Source organism: Cetorhinus maximus, chromosome 4 (genome assembly GCF_964194155.1).
Source record: "Cetorhinus maximus chromosome 4, sCetMax3.hap1.1, whole genome shotgun sequence".
Classification (NCBI taxonomy): Eukaryota; Metazoa; Chordata; class Chondrichthyes; order Lamniformes; family Cetorhinidae; genus Cetorhinus; species Cetorhinus maximus.
Window position 1 is genome coordinate 41807561 of NC_135882.1, and position 15885 is coordinate 41823445.

Here is a 15885-nt window from a genome sequence, read left to right on the forward strand (position 1 = left end):
GGGAGCGGTTGCGAAACCAACCATGATCGGGCCCCGACTGTGATTTCACGCTCGCTGGCTAATTAACGCTGTGAATCACGCGCTGCAATGCTAAGCGTTGCCAGGTGGGGGCAGGAGGAGGACGAGCGCGGAAGTTAGGGCATATGCGTGGGTGTGCACGCCGAAAAATGTGACTGTCACATGAGCAGGGGCATGTTATAAATGAGATTTAAACATTTTTATTGTATTTTTAATTCCTGTTGGAAACCTCATCCCCACAGGCGGATGAGGTTTCATAAAAAATCCAAGGCTGCCTGGCCAATTCGCCTTAAAAACTGCATTTAATTATGACTTTAATGGGCATTAATAGGTCTGTTAAGTGTCGGCGGGTGCGCTGCCGACTCACGTGCTGACTGAAATATTGCACGAGTGCGCAATAACATCGGGATGCTCGCCCGACATTATCGCACGTTATTTTATGCTCGAGATGGTCGGGTGCGCACCCACCCACTCGGCGAAAAATTTTGGCCACAGCCTTAATGAGTCTTTTCATTAAAAGCATCTTGAAAATCATAATAGAAAGAAATAATAACATTTGAAGCAGAAATTGGTGAAACACAGTCTGGATTTAGACCTGAAGTAAGGGAACAGGGGAAGCGATAGAGTCACTGGGCTGGTAATCCAGAGACCCAGGGTGATGTTCTTGGGAACCGGGTTCAAATCCCATCAAGGCAGATGTTGGAATTAAAGTCTAATAATTACCATGAAACCACTAATGATTGTTGTAAACACCCATGGTTCACTAATGTCCTTCAGGGAAGGAGATCTGTCGTCCTTACCTGGTCTGACTTACGTGCAACTCCAGATGACTCAGCAATGTGGTTGACTATTAAATGCCCTCTGAAATGACCTTGCCACTCAATTGTATGAAACTGGACAGATCATCCGGCATTGATCTAGGCACCGGAAACGACAATGGCAATCTCAGCCCTGTCAACCCTGCAAAGTCCTCCTTACTAACATCTGGGGGCTAGTGCCAAAATTGGGAAAGTTGTCTCACCAACTAGTCAAGCAACAGCCTGACACAGTCATCCTCACGGAATCATAACTTACAGATAATGTCCCAGACGCCACCATCACCATCCATGGGTATGTCCTGTCCCACCGGCAGGACGGACCCGACAGAGGTGGAGGCACAGTGGTATACAGTCAGGAGGCAGTTGCCTTGGGAGCCCACAACATCAACTCCAGTCCCCATGAAGTCCCATGGCATCAGGTCAAACATGGGCAAGGAAACCTCCTGATTACCACGTACCATCCTCCTTCAGCTGATGAATTAGTGTTGAGCACTACTTGGAGGAAGCACCGAGGGTGACAAGGGTGTAGAGTGTACTCTGGGTGGGGGACTTCAATGTCCATCACTAAGAGTGGCTCAGTAGCACCACTAATCACTGAGCTGGCCGAGTCCTAAATGACATAGCTGCTAGACTGGGTCTGTGGCAGGTGATGAGGGAATCAACAAGAGGAAAAAACATCCTTGACCTCATCCTCACCAACCTGCCTGCCACAGATGCATCTGTCCATGACAGTATTGGTAGGAGTGAACGCCACACAGTCATTGTGGAGATGAAGTCCCATCTTCACATTGAGGATCCCCTCCATCATGTTGTGTGGCACTACCACGGTGCTAAATGGGATATATTTTGAATGCATCTAGCAATTCAAGACTGGGCATCCATGAGGCGCTGTGGGCCATCGTCAGCAGCAGAATTGTACTCGAACACAAGCTGTAACCTCACAGCCCGGCATATCCCCCACTCTACCATTACCATCAAGCCAGGGAATAAACCCTGGCTCAATGAAGAGTGCAGGAGAGCATGCCAGGAGCAGCATCAGGCAGACCTAAAAATGAGGTGTCAACCTGGTGAAGCATAAGCAGCAAGTGATAGACAGAGCCAAGTGATCCCACAACCAAAAGATCAGATCTATGCTCTGCAGGCCTGCCACATCCAGTTGTGAATGGTGGTGGACAATTAAACAGCTCACTGGGGGAGGAGGCTCCACAAATATCCCCATCCTCAATGATGGAGGAGCCCAGCAAATCAGTGCAAAAGATAAGGCTGAAGTATTTGCTACAATCTTCAGCCAGAAGTGCCGAATGGATGATCTATCTCGGTCTCCTCTGGAGGTCTCCAGCATCACAATTGCCAATCTTCAGCAATTCGATTCATTCCACATGATATCAAGAAACGGCTGAAGGCACTGGATACTGCAAAGGCTATGGGCCCTGATAATATTCCAGCAATAGTACTGAAGACTTGTGCTCCAGAACTTGTCATGCCCTTGGCAAACTGTTTCTGTACAGCTACAACATTGGCATCCACCTGGCTATGTGGAAAATTGCCCAGGAATGTCCTGTACACAAAAAGCAGGACAAATACAACCCAGCCAATTACTGCTCCATCAGCCTACTCTCGATCATCAGTAGAGTAATGGAAGGGATAATCAACAGTGCTATTAAGTGGCACTTGCTTAGCAATAAACTTCTCACTGATGCCAAGTTTGCGTTTCGCCAAGGCCACTCAGCTCCTGACCTAATTATAGCCTTGGATCAAACATAGACAAAAGAGGTGAACTCCCGAGGTGAGGTGAGGTGAGAGTGACTGCCCTTGACATCAAAGCAGCATTTGACCGACTGTGCATCAAGGAGCCCTAGCAAAACTGGAGTTAATTGGAATCAGGGGGAAAACTCTTCGCTGGTTGGAATCATACCTAGCATAAAGGAAGATGGTCGTGGTTGTTGGAGGTCAATCATCTCAGCTCCAGGACATCACTGCAGGAGTTCCTCAGGGTAGTGTCCTTGGCCCAGCAATCTTCAGCTGCTTCATCAATGACCTTCCTTTCATCATAAGGTCAGAAGTGGGGATGTTCGCTGATGATTGCACACTGTTCAGCAACATTCGCGACTCCTCAGATACTGACGCAGTCCATGTCCAAATGCAGCAAGACCTGAGCAATATCCAGGCTTGGGCTGACAAGTGGCAATTAACATTCGTGCCACACAAGTATTTGCCAATGACCATCTCCAACAAGAGAGAATCCAACAATCACCCCTTGACATTCAATGGCATTACCATCACTGAATCCCCCACTACCAACATCCTGGGGGTTACCAGTGACCAGAAACTGAACTGGACTAGCCATATAAATACGGTGGCTACAAGAGCAGGTCAGAGGCTAGGAATCGTGTGACGAGTAACTCACCTCCTGACTCCCCAAAGCCTGTGTACCATCTACAAGGCACAAGTTAGGAGTGTGATGGAATAGTCCCCACTTACCTGGATGAGTGCAGCTCCAACAACACTCAAGAAGCTTGATACTGTCCAGGACAAAGCAGCCCACTTGATTGGCAATACATCCATAAACATTCACTCCCTCCATCACTGATGCACAGTGGCAGCTGTGTGTACCATCTACAAAATGCACTGCAGGAATTCACCAAGGCTCCTTCGACAGCACCTTCCAAACCCATGACCACTACCATCTAGAAGGACAAGGGCAGCAGGTGCATGGGAACATCACCACCTGGAAATTCCCCTCCAAGTCACTCACCATCCTGACTTGGAAATATTTTGATGTTCCTTCACTGTCAAAATCCTGGAACTCCCTCCCTAACAACACTGTGGGTGTACCTACACCACATGGACTGCAGTGGTTCAGGAAGGCAGCTCACCACCACCTTCTCAAGGGCAACTAGGGATGGGCAATAAATGCTGGCCCAGCCAGTGAAGCCCACATCTCGTGAATGAATAAAAAAATAGGGAATATTTAACCTAAGAACAATCTTCAATAAATATCAGGAAATAAAGAAGAAGGTTTACAAATGCTTCATAGATTATGAAAACGTGTTCAATCGCTTTTATCACCAAAAGCTAATAGAAGTATTGTTGATGTGAGACATTGGCAGAAAAGATTTGAGATTTATCCAAAACCTATATTGGTACCAAATTGCGAGCATCAGGCTAGAAGATGGACAATAAGATATGTTTCAAGTAAACAAGGCCATGTACTGACACCAAAATTATTTAATCTATACACAGAACAAATATTCAGAGAGACAGATGTACTCCCAAGGAATAAAAATTGGAGGCAAAAATATAATAAACTTGTTGTACATTGACGACACAGTGCTACTGGCAGAATAAGAGGCCCGACAAAATATTGAGGACCAAATAAAATCCAGCATCTGAGAATATGGATTGAGTATGAACAGCAAAAAGACAAAAAATGGTAGTTAGAAGGAATACATTAAATGAGAGTGAAGATTGAAGTGGATGGTGTCACACTGGAGCAAGTAGATAAGTTTGTCTATTTAGGACAAATGATAACAGAAGATGGTAGCTGTAATGCCAAAATCAGGAGAAGGATAGAGACAACCAGAAGTAATTTTGTGAAAATGACGAGTGTCTTAATAACAAGAAAACTCAAGCTTGGAACAAGGAAAAGTTTCATAAGATGAACATCCTATGCACTTTCCTGTGTGCGTCAGAAGACTAGGCTGGAATTTTCTGCTAATGTTGGTGGCTGGTGCGCTTGGCGACGTGAGTGGACATTATGGCAAGAAGATCTTTAAGAGGCATGCATCTGGCGAGCTGAACTTCGAGGGGAACTCAGAGCTGTGTGTGCACAACTTTGTGCAGTGCTCGTGAGGATCACCCGTAGGACATCAAGGAAGAGGCGTCGTGGTTTCATTGGAGGTCACAGGCAGGTCGCTTTTTCGCAGCTAGCTTTCAGTGCAGTGCCGGGGCAAGGGCTCCAGTCTCCAGTGAGGCTGGGGCCGGAGGGGTGGGGGGGACGAGCTAGAACAAAATGATGGAAGTGCACAAGCACATGCCAGCACAAGCTACAGACTTGGAAAAGCTTGTGAACATTCTTCTGCAGCTGAGACTGTTCAGCTGCAGCTCCATTGACATGCTTGGAGTCGGGCCTCTGAAGCATTTCTGCCCACTCAAGCAATGCAAAAGCATGAAAGTGCCACCAAATGCTCCAGAACCTTTCACCCTCAGGCACAGGCTGCAAATTAATGTGTGTTTTAGGGGTCAGCAGAACAATTGGCCGACTGGGCAAATTGTAGAAACCCCTTGTGAAAGCTGGCCATGGAGCAGTCACTGGTGGAGGCGTGGCTCAAGCTAACAGAGCAGCCTTGCAATGTGGGTTAGGAGAATGTCTGTGCCTGAGCTGAGAGCACAGCATGCAGTCCAATGGGCAAAGCTGCCGTCAATCGTTCAAGTGGAGTGGGGTAGAGGTGGGTGGAGTTTCAGGCAGCCATGAAGCGCAGTACACATTGGCCAGCCAAGCGGTGGCCAGCACTCTCCTGCATGTGTGAAGGGGCCTTGAGACGCAGCCGGGGCCTTAACTAAGAGAGGTCCTTAGGACATACATGCTAACCCACACGTCTTTCTCTCTCTGATCCTGCAGGAGAACATCAGGATCATGGAGCCTGGTAAACTAGAGGTATACTTCATGGTTTATAGGGAGCAGAGGAGGAGAAAAGAGTGTGATGGAGGCACCTGGCTCGCCAAAGGGAGGAGCACCACCCTCAAGATCAAGGTGTGGCAGGGCCCCCTGCGCATGCAGCTGAAGATCCATTGCTCGTAGGCACCTTGCTTGACCCAGGGTCTACAGACGGCGTTATCATTCCTGTAGATGACCGAGTACCAGTGTTGCTGAAGACTGCACATGTCTAGGGAACTGGTCAGTTACAAATGCCACCTGCTGCAGGATTTTGTGCCAGGGGCACTTGGAGGGCATCCACTGCCAGTGGCCATGAAGGTGACTGCAGTGCTCAATTTTTACGCCAGTGGCTCCTTCCAGGCCTCCACAGATGACCTGTGTAGGATCTCGTAAGCCTCGACACACAAGTGTGTCCGGGGAGGTCATGGATGGCATATTCCGAAGGCACAGGACTTATTACATTTTGATTGGGATCAGGCAAGCCTGGAAGCAAGAGCACTGGGATTTGCGGTGATCTCAGGTTTTCCACAGGTGCAGGGTACCATCGATTGCACAATGTGGCGCTTAGGTCTCCGTGGCAACAAGCAGTCCAGTATATCAACTGCAAGGGCTTCCACTTGCTGAATGTCCAGCTTGGTCTGTGACCCACCACAAACGCATTGTGCAGGTCTGCGCACGATTCCCAGGGAGTGTCCATGACTCCTACATTCTCAACAGGTCCCAGATTCTTGACATCTTCCAGGCTCCACAGAGGCTGCAGGGTTGGCTCCTCATGGACAAGGGCTACCCACAGAGGACGTGACTGGTGATACCTGGGCGGCGGCCTCAGACTGCAGCAGAGCGACGGTATAACGAGGCTCATGCCGCGACCTGGACTTTGGAGCAAATGATAGGCATCTTGCAAATGAGGTTCCAGTGTCTCAAAAGGTCTAGTGGAGCAAGGCGATACTCAGAGGGTGTCGTGCATCATTGTAGCTTGTTGCATTCTACACAACCTGGCGCTGCAACAGGGGGAGAACATGGCTGAGGAGGAGATGGAAATGCTGCACGTCTCCTCTGATGAGGCCATTGCACTGGCCGGATGAGGAAGGCGTGCTCAGGGAGGCCTTCATAGCCCAAGATTCATGGTGGATGATGACAAAATGCAGTGAGGTCAGTCCTGACATCTTCACCTGGTACCTGTGAACGTTTGACTCCTGTGTGGCTGATGGCAGCGCACATACTCTCAGTGCTCAGGCCCATGTCATGGAGATGCAGCAGAGGCCCTAACTAGATTCCAGGAGGATGATGTCGACATGCAGTGAGAACACTCCATAGATCTTCACTTTGCCTCTGTGAACATCTGACTCCTATGTGGCTGATGGCAGCTCCCTTGTGCTCTGTGATCAGGGTCATATCCTGGAGACACAGTCGTGAACGTTTATGTGCAGTCTTCAGCACCTGTCCTTCAGGAGCACAGTGTCATCGGTCACATGCTGAAGAGGTGGTGGCGAGCCCCACCTCAAAGATGCTTAGAGCACACAGAGAGAATAACGGAACTCTGTGAAACCTGCCCACGATATTCTGGCAGCAATGACAAGCACCATTGAGGTGCAGGCATCACTGATGTGTCCAGTGAGTGTGAGGCCGGATGATCACTTCCTTCATTCATGTCCCTTCATCTGCAGTCTGACCACCTCTCTAAACGTGCTATCCACGATGCTCTCAGACTCGCGGATGCTCCAGTGACCCCAGCCCCCGCTCCAGCTCTGAAACCCGAGCTTCCAGGAGCTGCAGCTGGACACACTTCCTGCACACATGGTGGTCCCGGGCACTGGAAATGTCCCCGGCTTCCCACATGGAGCACGAGGAGTACATCACGGCTTTGAGCTCTCCTGCCCTGACTTATCCCTTTAAATTAAACCTTTTAAGTCAATTACTCTTGGGCCCTTCTTTCCTGATCCTCTTTACTGTAGAATAAATGAACTATAATCCACAAAAAGACCGTAAACTATAAGCGATAAAAGTAAATACTTACCCGACCTTACCCACAACTTACCAGTGATTCCTCTCTCTTGCAGCCTTTACTGCTGCAGCAGGGCAAGACCACTCTCTGAAGATTTAAGAAGTTGGATAGCAAAGAAAAAATGCAAAGAGCACCTCTTCGCCTCTGCACCAAATTCCCACTGTGCACCAAATTGCCAATACCCACACTCACTCTGGCTGTGTCTCACTCAGGATGAGGTCTCTCCGCTGCTCGTGTGCAAGCACACATAACAAGGAGCCATAGACAAGGAGACATTCTTTGGAGTTTGTTTACAATAGTGAACACTGTGTACAAGTGATTAACACCTGTGCCCCAGCGATGCAACTACATTTTCTTAACCTACCTAACCCTGCCGCTACGTCTTGGTGCTCCCCCAACATCCACAGTCCAGAGCAGGGATAATTAACTGGGGGAAAGCCAACTTTGATGGGATGAGAATGCATCTGAGTCGAGTGAGCTGGAATCAAATATTGGTAGAAAAGATGGTGGCTGGACAATGGGCCACCTTCAAAGAAAAAGTATTGTAGGCAATGTCAAGGTATATTCCCTGGAAGGGGAAAGGTAGGACAAATAAATCCAGAGCTCCCTGGATGCCCCGAGAGATAGAGGTAAAGATGAAAAGGAAGAAGTGCATGTAGGGCAGATGTCAGGGAGAAAATACAATGGAGAATCAGGTTGAATATAAAACGACCAGAGGGGAAGTGAAGAAACTGATAAGGAAAGCAAAGAGAGAGCATGAAAAGAGACTGGCAGTGAACATAAAAGGGAATCCCAAGGTCTTCTATAAGCATGTAAATAATAAAAGGGTAGTAAAAGAAAGAGTAGGTCCGATTAGGGACAAAAAAGGGGACTTGCATGTGGAGACTGCCGAAATAGTGGAGGTGTTGAACAAGTACTTTGCATCTGTCTTTACAAAGGAAGCACTTGCTACCCAGGCCGAGGTGAGAGAGGAGGTAACTGGTACACTAGAACAGCTTATAGTCAAGAGGAAGGAGGTGTTGGAAAGGCTATCTTTACTTAAAGTAGGTACCACAACTAGATGAGATGCATCCAAGGGTACTGAGGGAAGTGAGAGTGGAAATTGCAAAGGCACTAGTCATAATCTTCTAGTCTTCTTTGGACACAGGGGAGGTGCCAGGGGACTGGAGAATTGTGAATGTTACACCCTTGTTCAAAAAGGGGTGCAAGGATAAAGCTGGCAACTACAGGCCAGTCAGTTTGACCTCAGTGGTAGGGAAACTTCTGAAAACTATAGTCCGGGATAAAATCAATAATCACTTAGACAAGTACAGGATAATTAAGGAAAGCCAGCATGGATTCATCAAGGGAAAATCATGCTTAACTAACTTGCTGGAGTTTTTTTGAGGAGGTAACAGAGAAGGTTGATAAAGGAAATGCTGTTGATGTGGTGTATATGGATTTTCAAAAGGCATTTGATACAATGCCGCATGACAGACTTGTGACCAAAATTCTAGGTCATGGAATAAAAGGGCAAGTAGGCACTCGGATAAGAAATTGACTGAGTGACAGGAAACAGAGAAAAGTGATAAATGGCTGTTTTTCAGATTGGAGGAAGGTTTGTAGTGGAGTTCCTCAGGGGTCAGTATTGGAAGCCTTGCTTTTCCTGATATCTATTAATGACCTAGGTTGTGGTGTGCACAGCATGACTTCAAAATTTGCAATGATACAAAGATTGGAAATATTGTCAACTGTGATGGGGATAGTCTTGAACTTCAAAAGGACTTAGACATGTTGATGGATTGGGCAGACAAGTGGCAGATGAAGTTCGATGCAGAAAAGTGAGAGGTGATTCGTTTTGGCAGGAAAGATATGGTAAGACAGTCTAAAATAAAGGGAGAGCATCTAAAGGAGGTGCAAGAGCAGAGGGACCTCGGTGTATAGGCACATAGGTCATTGAAAATGGCAGGGCATATTGAGAGAGCAGTTAATAAGGCTTATAGTATCTCAGGCTTTAATAGGGGCATTGAGTACAAGGGTAAGGAAGTCATATTGAACTTGTATAAGACATTAGTTAGGCCTCATCTGGAGTACTGCGTCCAGTTCTTGGTGCCATACATGAGGAAGGATGTGAAGGCATTGGAGAGAGCGCAGAGGAGATTCACAAGAACGACTCCTGGGATGAAGAACTGTGGCTATCAGGATAGATTGGAGAGGTTGGGACTGTTTTCCTTGGAGAAAAGAAGGCTGAAAGGAGACTTGATGGAGATATTCAAGATCCTGATGGGTATGGACAGGGTAAATAGTGAGAAACTGTTCCCACTCAAGCGAACATCAAGAGCTAGAGGGCACATATTCAAAACAATTGGCAAAAGGAGCAAATGTGATGTGAGGAAATTTTTTTCACCCAGAGGTGGATGGAGTCTGGAACAAACTTCCTGAAAAGATGGTGGAGGCAGGTTCAATTGAGGTATTCAAAAGGGACTTGGATTGCTATCTGAAAAAAGAGAATGTGTAAGGCAATGGGGATGAGGCAGGAAAGTGGGACTGGGTGGAATACTCTTTCAGAGACCTAGTGCAGACTCAATGGGCTGAATGGCCTCCATCTGCACTGTAAAGATATTGTGATACAGTGGAGATGGAGGCAGCTTGATGACTGCTATGCCCTGTCTGTGATGACCTTGGAGGGCATCCTCTGGAGAGCCGAGATCTGTAGGGTCCCGGCCTGCTTTGGGTATCCTGCTCTGGGCCAGATGCACCGTCCTTGGCCTGTGGAGCTGGAGATGATGGGGTCACAGGAAGAGGGGATTTGGATCGGCCGGACATTCCAGGTGTCACCTGGGTAGATGGCCCTGGGGTGTCGAGCTGCTGGTCCTCCTCCCTATGGGTGCCTGACAGCCTCTGCCTGACTCCTTGAGGAGAAGAGGGAGCTGGAGTGAGATCGAGCTGCCCTGCACCCCTGTCACATTCACACTTTTGGAGGCCAACTATGGCGTCAGATATGGAGTTCTGCCCGCGCATGAGTGCAGAACTGATGTCCTGGACCAAGGTCTCCATGCCGGCTGCTATCCTGCCAGTGTTGACCTCAGTACATCTGCATGCCAGTGCTATCACATCAGACTAAGGCATATGGATTCTTCCATCGTCCCTTGCAATCTGAGGAGTGCACCAGACATCCCTTTCTGATGTTTCCGTGATGGTTTTTGCAACTCCACCAACTGATTGAGGACTGAGGCCAGAGACTCATCATCTGACTTGGGCTCAGCAGATTCCTTGCCTCCAGTAGTCTTCCCAATGCTGGACACCTCGGATGTCCCTGCCTCCACATGATGTGAAACAGATTCTGTGCTGTGCTCACCAGATTGTGATCCTGAGGCTGTTCTGCATCTAGGTCCCACCGAGGTGTGTGTCGATGTGCTGGTGGAGGGTGTGGCTGAGCGCTGAGACAAGTCTTCAATGGTCCTGTCTTCAGGGTCCTCATCCGAAGTGCTCTCAGTGTTGGAGCTGGGGTCAAGGTTGCTTGAGGGAGATGTGGCAGATGTGTCTAGGAGAGAAAGTGGAGATTGTTAGTACGTGGCAGCTGCATTACATACAGAACAGTGGACTCAGAGTAGCGCTGACAGAGGGCTGAAATGGTCTAGGGTCCTCATGTGGATGTTGCCGCGGACCTCACTGTCGCCATAGGAACGGTCCACGTCCTCTCCGGCTAGTTCCAACGCGTGACTCTTGAACGGAGTGAGGACCTTGATGTCCAGCAATCCATTCCTGGTCTGGGAATTCTTCTGACGATTGTGCACAATCTTGTCCTGCATAAAGAAGATGGAGAGAGCAAGGCGCATGCCAGACCAAATGAGGACACTAGGCATGCGTGTGTGCTGAGTGGAGCCATGGACGGGATGAAGAGGCAGTTTCCAGAGATGAGATCAGATGGAGATGTGAGGGTGTGTGTGAAAGAGTGACAGGTGATGTCTCTTGAGCTGGCAGTGAGTGAGATGCCAGTGAATGTGTGATGGGCTTGAGTGTGGGTGAGTTGAGAGTGATGAGATGATTAACTTACCCTGGCGGCACGGATGAGATCATTCATCCTTTTCCTGCACTAGATGACCGACCTCTTTTTGCAGCATTGGCACTGACCACCTCTGCCACTGCCTCCGAAGCCGGAGTGGTGAGACTGATGGGCCTCCTGCAGCCAGAGAGGAGATAGAGGACATCGCGGCGAGCTTACACAGCATCCAAATCCCGGGGATGCGTCACTGAATCGGGTGGGTGGGGCTGCATTCTTCTTGTCTTTGGGGCCATATCTTCACTAGAACAGCCCTGGGCTGCAAGCACTGAGAACTGTGTATGCGGCTGCAGTTTAAACATGGTGTCCGGAGTGAGGAAGCGGCGAGGTTCCGGCGTGGTGCGCAAATCGGAGGCCGCTTGCCAGCGTGTTTCCCGCGACTGCATAATTTACGAGGCGGGAAGGAAACGACATGACACGAAAATCTGCCATTGTGGCCGGGAGGGGGGTAAAACATGGTTTTTCATGCCTGCTACTGCACTTAGTGCAATTCTGCGATGATTCTGCCCCTGAACAATAAATAGATTCCCTCATTGTCTTCAAGTAAAAGTTAGAGTTTCAAAACAAATTAAATCAAAAACATCCATACTCTATACAAAGCATTACATTGTGAGATATCTCTCCTCTAGGACCCCTAACAACTTCTTCATGCATGAATTTCTTTTTATGAAACCATCAGACAGTTGATGACTCGCATCCACCCATTTAATTTTAGAGATTTCCTTTCCCCCCAGCATTTATTTCAAGCCAGTAAGCTAAATCCCTAAATCTTTCTCACACTTTTTGTAGAGTGTACATTATCCCACAATGAACAATTAGCTATATAACATTCAATGGGTTCACTATCTTCAGTACATCCCTTGTACAGATTCGCACTTAAAACATTTGACAAATAGAGTCCCATATCCAGTACATCCACAAGAGCTGGCGTTTCACAAGTAAAGCACTGTGAACAACCCTTTCTATTTTCTTAGCTTCCCCAGCTACAGGACAACAATTCCCATTTTCACAGGTGAGAAATATTGGCCCAGATTTTTCTGTTTCCAGATTGTCGGAGATGGGATGTGTGATACAAGATGCACATCAGGACTCTGCAGAAGTCCTGGCACGCTGACTTCTGGCAGGAAATTCCCAAGCTCCCGGGACACTGGACGAATGTCTCCAATTCTGAGTTGGAGCCCGAGACTTTAGACAGTTCTGATTTACTTACCTGAATAGTTACCCATGAAATGTTAGACAGAAAAATCCTAGTCTAACTCCTGGCTAACTACAGAACTGAACCCCTAGTCACTCACACTAACCCCAACTCCCTCGACCACCAGACTACACATCCAACCTGACTTGACTACCCCTCCTGACCAGCCTAACCCCTAATCAACCCCACAATCAGGCTTAGCTACCCCACCATGCTAACCCCAATCTGACCTGAGTAGACCCCAGCCTGACTACCCCTCCTGATCCAACTATCCCGCGACCCACCTGCCACCTTATCTACCTGGAACCCTATTTAACTGCAATCCTACCCATCTGCCACCCTACCTACCTGGAACTCTTTAACTGCAATCCTACCCATCTGCCACCCTACCTACCTGGAACTCTATTTAACTGCAATCCTACCCACCTGCCACCCTACCTACCCGCTATCATGATAAAAGCTGATTGTGGTTGTGGGCTCCAGTATTAAATACTATACAATATTCTGTACTATATATGGGGTCACCAGACCTGGGAGGGTTGAAGGTGAGACAACACATGTTGGAGTCTGTCTTGATTAGAGTTCAGATACTGCAGATATGGGTTCACGTTAGGAAAATGTGTTCCCAATAAAGTTAGCTCAGTTACAATGTTGATGGCCTCTGTGCATCACTAAAAAAAGAAACAAGACACGGGACGGAATTGTCCCAGATTTGCACTAAGTGCGGTAGCGGGCGGGTAAAATGGCATTTTACCCATCGGCTGTGATGGAGGGTTTTTACGCCGTATCGTCCCAAACCAGCCTTATTATTTATGCACTCGGGGGAAACACGCCACCTCAATGGCAAACGGGCTCTCATTCGCCCGCCCGCCATCGCCTCGCTGCTGCATCATGCTGGGCACCACATTTAAAGTCCAGCCGCAAGCACACCTTTCAGTGCTTCCAGACCACAACTGCTCCACGGAAGACTGGATGGCCCTAAAAGGCAAAGTGATTGCACCCCCCACTTCACCGATATGTCTCTGGAACGCCTTTTGGATGCAGTAGAGACCTGCCAGGATGTCCTATACCCCCGCTCTGGCTGTAAGATGGGCAGCAGCGTCACCAACCAGGCTTGGAAGCCAGTGGCAACAGTGGTCAGCGCCAATGCCCTTCAAAAGAGTGCCGCAAGAGGATGAATGATCTCCTCCATTGCACCAGGGTAAGTCACTCTTCTCCTCACTCTCAACTCACACACTCACAAACCCATCACACATCCACAGGGCCCTCACTCACTGCCAGTTCAAGGGACATCACCATTCACTCTCTCACACACACCTTCATTGTCCTCATCCTGACAATGGGACCACTCACCATCGACACATGCCAGGCATACTTATCTGGCCTGGCAGGCATCCTGCTTACACTCTCTCCGTCTCTATTCATGCAGGACAAGCTGGCACACAACAACAGGGAGAGGTCACAGACTGGTGGAGGAATGCCTGAAATCAAGGTCTTCATGGACTTTGAAAACAGAGCCACCCAGCGAGGATCTGGGCTTGTCCTGTGCTGATGGTAAGGCCAGCGGTGCTCTACCAAGTGAGGGTCCAGCAGTGCAACATAAATCAGACAACCATGCTGTGAGTAATGTGTCCTGTTTCACAGGCCACTGCCACGCACTGATTATCTCCCCTTGCTTTCTCAGGCACATCTGGGAAACAGCCAAGAGATTCCATAACCCAGGGCCTCCAGTCAAGCCCTGAAGAAACCTCGGAAGAGGAATCTGAAGGCACCCTTCTTGAAGACCCATCACAGCGCTCGCCCACGCCTTCACTAGTGCAGAGACACTAGTGGGACCTAGCTTTAGAGTAACCTTGGGATCACAATCTGGTGAGCACATCACACTGTTTGATCAACAGCAGGCAGTGGCAGGGACTTCCGAGGTGTCTGGCACTCGGAGGACTGATGCAGGCCAGAAATTCACTAAGCCCAAGTCAGATGATGAGCCTTTGGACTTGGTCATGCCACAGTTGCTGGAGCTGCAAAGACAAGTTCGAGAACATCAGGTAGGGATATCCGCTGTGCTCCTCAGATTGCAAGGCACGATGGAGGAGTCGGTATGCCTTCAGGTTGAGGTGATAGCACCGGCATGTCAACACACCGAGGTCAACGTTGGTAGGATGGTGGCCGCCAATGTCGCTCCTGCGCTGCTACGTAGGCTCAACTCCATCACTGAGGTGATAAATGTGTACGCGAAAGGGGTGCAGGTCAGCCCAATCTCACTCTAGCTACCCCTTCTCCTCAAGGAGTCAGTTTGGGGCCCTCGGCCACCCATAGGGAGGAGGATCAGCAGGTGCACACTCTGGGGCCATCCACCCAGGTGACTCCGAGAGTGTCCGGCCCATTCGAATCTCCTCTTCCTGTGACCTCAGTAGCTACAGCTCCACAGGCCGAGGAGGCTGCCATCACCATACAGCAGGACCCTGAAAGGGGCCCTACAAATCTCGTTCCTCCAGAAGATGCCCGCCAAGGTCATTACAGACTGGGCATTGCAGTCAGCAGGCTGCCTCCGCCTCCGCTATGGATGCCTGGTGAGCACCAAGATGTAGCAGCAGGGTTAGGAAAGTTAAGAATTAACTCTTCTTTTGAGTCAAACAAATAAACTAAATTAACAAAATGAGGGACAAAATAAACATAGCCCCTAAATTAGGGAAACTGATGGGCTGCCTGGACCTGTTAATGGCTAACTTGGCCAGACCCAGGAGCAGTTTCACAAGCAGGTCCTCCTCCCTCCCGGCCCCCCTCCGCACCGGGTGAAGGAGCATTAACTCTTTTGGGAGCCAACCAATTAAACTAAATTAACAAAACGAGGGACAAAATAAACACAGCCCCTAAATTAGGGAACTGCAAAACAAAGACAAAGTTTAAAGGAAACTTACAAACATCAAATCAAAATGTGATTAAAGGGATCAATAAGGCACCCCAGTCCCTGCGGTGCCCACCAAGCACGGAAGCCTCGATGGTGCCGGCAGAAACCGCGCGCTCCCTCTCCAGGGACACCCGGCTGTGAACATAGCCGTGGAAGAGGGGCAGTCAGGTAGGTCGGACGACCCCATCGATCGCCCGCTGCCTGGACCTGTTAATGGCTAATTTTGCCAGGCCCAGGAGCAG

At 48.9% G+C, this 15885-nt stretch overlaps 1 protein-coding gene across 1 annotated transcript in view; it reads right to left on the reverse strand.

Moving 5' to 3' along the window:
• Nucleotides 1–15885, reverse strand: part of stac (SH3 and cysteine rich domain) — a 218465-nt gene that overhangs the window by 63492 nt on the left and 139088 nt on the right. The window lies entirely within an intron of this gene.